A 6160-nucleotide genomic window follows, 5' to 3' on the forward strand; every position below is an offset into this window, starting at 1 on the left:
ATGTCGGTGATTAAATCCATCCAACATATTTATATTTGTTCTTTTAAAACCAGTGTCAGGTTAACACCAAGTCAAAGCAAGCCTTGCACACTGATTTTGTTTAAATTGTCGTAAACATTAAGTAAAGCTATATATATAAGTAAAGCCTATTTATAGTTCATCCAAGCTATAAAACTGCATGAAGGATAAAAAGACTCTGTAGCCAATTAACTTTCACAATGCCCTGTGCTTAAGAGTCCCATGAAATACAATAAAATGAGTATGACCTGATAGAAATATAAATATGAGGCCGTGTATGAAAGATGTTTCAAATAATAAAAATCAAGAATTTAAACATGTTAGGTACATGCACATCACTTAATAAGTCATTTCACAAAAATCATGATAAAGAATAATAAAGATATTCGCGGAATAAAACTTGGTGACACCGAATTAAAAATAACCCAGTATGCTGATGACACCACCCTTATATTAGATGGTAATAGGTCTTCTTTCTTAGAATCTTTCCGTACATTAGACTATTTCTCAAAAATTTCAGGTCTCCATATCAACAGTAGTAAGACTAAACCTGTGTGATTGGCTCAAGAAAATATAGTCGGGAAGTTTTTCACCACGTTAGATGGAAACTTGATTGGGGTTCGACTCAATTTAATCTCTTAGGTATAGAATTCTCGGTAAATTTAAACGATATGGTCACTTTAAACTTTGATAAACAAATCCCAAAGATAGAGGGTATGATTCGGCATTGGAATAGAAGAATACTTACCCCTATTGGTAGAATTACTATCTTAAAAACCCTTATCATCCCAATGCTGAACCATCTTTTCATTTCTCTGCCATATCCAGATCCAGTATTCATCAAAAAACTAAATTCCATTTTTTTCCAATTCATTTGGGGTAGCAAAATTGATAAGGTAAAGAGAGGTCAGATAGTAAAGGATTATGAATATGGTGGTCTAAAAATGACAGACTTAAGTAAATTCATAACGGCATTAAAATGTACATGGATAAGAAGACTATACCTTAAAAATAACGTTTATAACACTATTCTCCAGAGCACCTTTGATTTACAATCTATTTGGAATATTTTTGACTATGGAAATGATTATTTGGATATACTCTTACGCAATTGTAATAACAGGTTTTAGAGAGATGTCATTATTTCCTGGAAAGTTTTAACATACGGTATAGAAGATATGAATAGCAACCTCTGTGGTATAATAGTAAAGTAAAATTGGGTGGGGTATCAATATTGGACAAAAAATGGTACAATAAGGGTATAAGAATAATTGGCGCTCTTTTCAACGAAGGAAAATTTTTAACCAAAGCTGAACTGGAAAGGAAATTTGGATTTCAAAGAGTATGTGATCTAAAATATTTTGGACTACGTAACAGTTTAAAATGTAGGCTTAAAAGAAAAGAACAATGAAGAAATTTTTGAAGAAATTTTATTTCCTTATATTCCTCAGCCGGTTCAGCTACTTATAAAGAGTCGAAATGGGTGTAAAGATTTCTATCAGGTTCTCATGAGTGAAACTCCTGAAAACTTGGTACACGAAAGGAAATGGAACCTAGATCTAAATATAAATATCACTTGGAAGTATGTTTACGAGAATTGTTTCTATGTTACACGAGAAACAAAACTTCAGTGGTTCCAATACAGAATAATTTTTAGAATCTTACCAGTTAGGTCATACCTGAAAAGAATCGGTATTGAGGTGTCAGAGAAATGCTTTATCTGTGGAGCGGAGAGGGAAGATTTGCGACATGTATTTTTAAATTGCTATCGAATAAGAAACATTTGGACTGAAATGGAACGCTTGATTGCTAACAAAACTGATGAAAGAATTACACTCTATGATGAAAATATACTTTTTGGAGTATCCAAAACAAATTTCAAGCCTCTAAATTGCATTATTCTTGTCTCCAAATTTTATATATATACCTGTTTTAAAAGAAAAATGCAGCCGACCTTCCCTTCCCTTCTCTTATATATCAAATCAAAATTCGAATTAGAAAAATATGTTTCTCAAAAAAATCTTCAATTAGGCCATTTTCTTACAGACTGGAGAACCTGGGATTCCATTTTTGACTAGTTTCACCACTTATAAATTTACTTTACTTTTTTCGCTAATTTCTTCTATGTAAAATATAAAATGTTTGTATCTTGTTATGTGCAGCATCACTTGTAATATACTGTTTTGTATGTAGTCCGGCTATCTACATATATTTCATGTTTACTTAATGTATAATGAATGTCTTGTGTGTGTTATTGTGTGTGTGTGTGTGTGTTTGTGTGTGTTTGTGTGTGTGTCTACATATGTATTTTTGTTTGTCTTTTTGTGAATAAAAAAAAATTTACCCATACTCAAAACTTTCCAGGTGCATATTTTAAGTGAAAAAATATGGAATGACATTCGAAGTGTATTCCTACTGCACTGTTACTGCACCTGAAATATTCCACTGGCATTCGAAGCATTCAGAGGCATTGAAGGATTACTGAAATATTTGGGTCAATTTAAATGCAGATAGATTTAAAACATCCAAGTATATCATCATTGTAGCACTGGCGCCAATTTCGAATTGTGTCCAAAAAAGCTGATCCGTAATTCTAAATACCCATCTGGATACCCAAACGAGTACTTGTGATCAAACATGATACCACAGTATAAAGCCGAGTTGGCTCGAATCATTCACAACGTCGAGATAAATACACTTAATTTTACCTTTCGAACTTTAAGAACTTCTTTTACAACATTTTCCGCCCAGAGGCTTACCCTCATAGACTCTAAGAGTTAAGAACTTACAATAAAAAGCAAATGTGGATCCACTGTTTTGATATCAAAATGATTGTTACGATTCATTGAGTTGTGTTTTAACTAAAATAAAGAAAAACTGAAGCTGATACTGGATCGCCTGGGGACCTTGTAAGAAGCTCGCAACGTAGTGTTACTCGTTTGAAGTAAGCTCTAGTATCAGATTAAATATTCCCTTTACTTTAACTATTGTTTTAATATTCTCGCAGTTACCAGAACTTGGCAAAAGACGAAAAATATAATTTTTTATGGATATATTAGCAGACACGTAGCCAGGGAGAAGGTACTCTTTCTCAGCTGGGTCATGGGAGTTCATTTTTAATGTAAACTGATGAAGTCCACTTGGAAAGCGATTTTTAAATGATCGGTTACATTTGGAACTAGCTGATCTTCCCATAACAACATTAACATACTTAGTGTTCAGGATGGTACTGGAAAGGAAAGAGAGAAATATCTGAACGATTGCAGAAGACAGGTCAGCCCAGTGTCATCGATTATGCTGTCATCATATTCTTCTGACTACGCATTACGAGCTCTGGATTCGTTTCTGCGGTAACACAGCACAGACTTCGTATTCTACTGACTTGCCACTTACCGTTGAATTTAACGTCTTTGTATGCCAGCAGAGAGGTAAAATATTGATAATAAAAATCCTACTATGACAGGTACTAGAATCGTTTATGGGTTTGGGAAAGGGGCCCTCCAAGAGCGTCTACACTAGGTTGAAAGTAGGCTATCTGGAGGGGCCTGGGAGCCTCCTGATCTTCTTTTGCTGTTTTGAGTATACATTTTAATTTTAATAACACCATTGAATATTCCAAAAACGATTCTGATCCCTAGAAATCAGTGCCGTGTTTTGAAAGACTATTCTGGCAACCCAAAAATAGTGTCTTTTTTTAAGCCCAATAACTTGAAACAAGGCCGTTTTTAAAGTGATGTTTTAATTAAATGAATTTACAGCCAGCGACATGCCAATGAGCCAGAGAGTGCAGATCCTTCGTCAGTTCATTCCTCGGTATACTGAGAGGGCAACTTCTGTTCACTCAACAAGCCAGGGGCAGCAACCTTTATACCTGTACAGAAAACGATTATTTTAGAGTGACTAAATAATGAAAACGATTCAGGCACACAAGTTCTGTTATTTTTCGTGCAGAGCACATGGACAAATGTCAGTATGGTACCGTGTTTCTGACAGTTGAAGTGCCACAACGAAAAAATTTCGTCCAAGTGCTGGTTGGTGTAGTACTACCTTACTTTCTTTAGTGTTAAAAAATTTGACCTTCCAACAAAATCCTTTATTTTCCCAACCATAATAATAGCTCATATCATTGGAGAACCGCCTTACATAATTTTACAACAATATAATATATATTCTTATTTGTTATGCCATTGTCCATGCATATTACCTTATCTTTAAACGATATTATACGGAGTAAACTTCTCTCTTTAAGTCTTCAAATCCTTTAATGCCTTTCTTGGGATTTTTTACTTCAGTTTGAAGAACTTCTTGAGGTGGTGTTTCTGAAATGCGTGCTGCAGAAATGTATGCCGCAGAGTGCTTTGCCAGGTCAGCCTGATTCAGATTCGGATTCACGATTTATTGTAGATGGTATATACACATCAAACATGTAAGACTTACATCAAACACCTTTACTTTGTAGAAGCACTGTTAGGTTTAAGACTGATAATGACTCTCAAGTGAATAATTTACTGAATCATGTATTTGACTCCATTAGTCATGTAGCTGACCTGAAACCCCCAAGTAAGAATAGTCACTCAATAGAAAACTCAGTGATGTCTATACGCCAATGTGACACATTTTAAAAGAACATTTGTTGAAAAATAAGGAAACAGTTACTAAAATCAGTATGCACACTAAGTATTAACCTATCTCAATATGGTACCTGTGTAATTGTTTGGTCATAGCCTTTGTAAAATTGTGCTAGAACTAATAAAGATTATTATTATTATTATTATTATTATTATTATTATTATTATAAAATCGGCCTGCTGTATTACTTACAACATCGATTTTTCAAGTTAGTATGCAGTTCGATCGTGCAGCTCTTCTTTGTGATCTTAAGGATATCGTCACCCTTTGCCCCAAACTCCTTATTTACTGCCATGCATACATTCTTTTGGGTAATGAATGAGTCTTCGGTGTTCATGCAGTGACTAAATTAAGTGACATTTACACATATGTCATCTTACACGTGACGCAATAATCACGATTTGGGGGTAAAAACTGAAAAATCAGTTTCTCAAATTTAACCTGAAATTTAACCTTTAACCTGAGCATCCATGATCACCGTTTTAACGTCATTTTAATGACACTATTTAGTACAGCCTGCCAGTGATTTTTCATAGAATTCTTAGTTCAGATTTCACCGTTGATAAAGAAAAAATGCCTTTGTTTAATGAAAATCTGTAAATAGGAACTCATAACCCATAACAAAAACATGTAAATCAAACTGACGGCACAGACTTGAAGTCTGGGCAACTTCGTTCTTCAACAGTGGCGACGGTATAAACAGATAGCAAGCCCTTTTTATTAATTTACTTATTTATTTTACTTTGTTTAAATCGAAGATAGTAACGCGCCATAGGGTTTTCTTCACACACCGCTCAGTTCGCAGTGTTTAAACGATAAACTGTCGCCTTGTCACAGACTACGTGGAATGTGAAATTTTATAATTTCGCTGTCCTTGGGCGATACTGGCTATAGGAACCACTAAAGAAGTTAAATGCGCGTAGGTACTGGGTTTTCTTTTATTTGGTGGAGATAAACGCTCATCGCCAGTCGCACCTCACTCCGTCCACTCCCAATTCTGGTTTCTCAGCGTCAGGACCGTTACATATAGTGTCTGGTTGCCACAATCGTTTTGAAAATAACTAAATGAATTTCTGGGTGCCAGGTTCCTTTTACGAAAACCGATGGTAGCGTTGATTGTTCTTTTGTTTGTTTGTTTGTTTGTTTGTTTGTTTTTCGACAAACAGGATTTTTTAAAGAATCGTTTTATGAAAAATTTAATTAAGCTAATTTTTTTCTCCAGACAGAAGTCTTGCATCGCAGGTCACCACCCCCTTCACCTCTCCTCACCCCCCCCCCTTTCATACACACAAAGAACACTTCGTCAAAAACGACACTAGCTTTTCAGTGACAGAGTCGTTTTTTCGATTGCATTTAATCAAACTTAGCACCCCCACCCACCCAGCAAAACGAGTCACCCAAGGCCAGTTAATCCTCCCCCACCGACCTACTATACATATATCAAATCGCAGACAACGAGCCCTCCTACGCAGCGGAAAGAAACAGTGATACCCAGACACCGTAGACACCGATT

General features: G+C 35.3%; 1 long non-coding RNA gene across 1 annotated transcript in view; it reads left to right on the top strand.

Annotated features, from left to right (window-relative positions):
- LOC147761246 (uncharacterized) overlaps positions 1–6160 on the top strand; it is a 381866-nt gene that overhangs the window by 319005 nt on the left and 56701 nt on the right. The gene's annotated exons all lie outside the window — the stretch shown is intronic.

The sequence above is a fragment of the Lingula anatina genome, chromosome 6 (assembly GCF_051362555.1).
Source record: "Lingula anatina isolate TDL-2025a chromosome 6, LinAna3.0, whole genome shotgun sequence".
Classification (NCBI taxonomy): Eukaryota; Metazoa; Brachiopoda; class Lingulata; order Lingulida; family Lingulidae; genus Lingula; species Lingula anatina.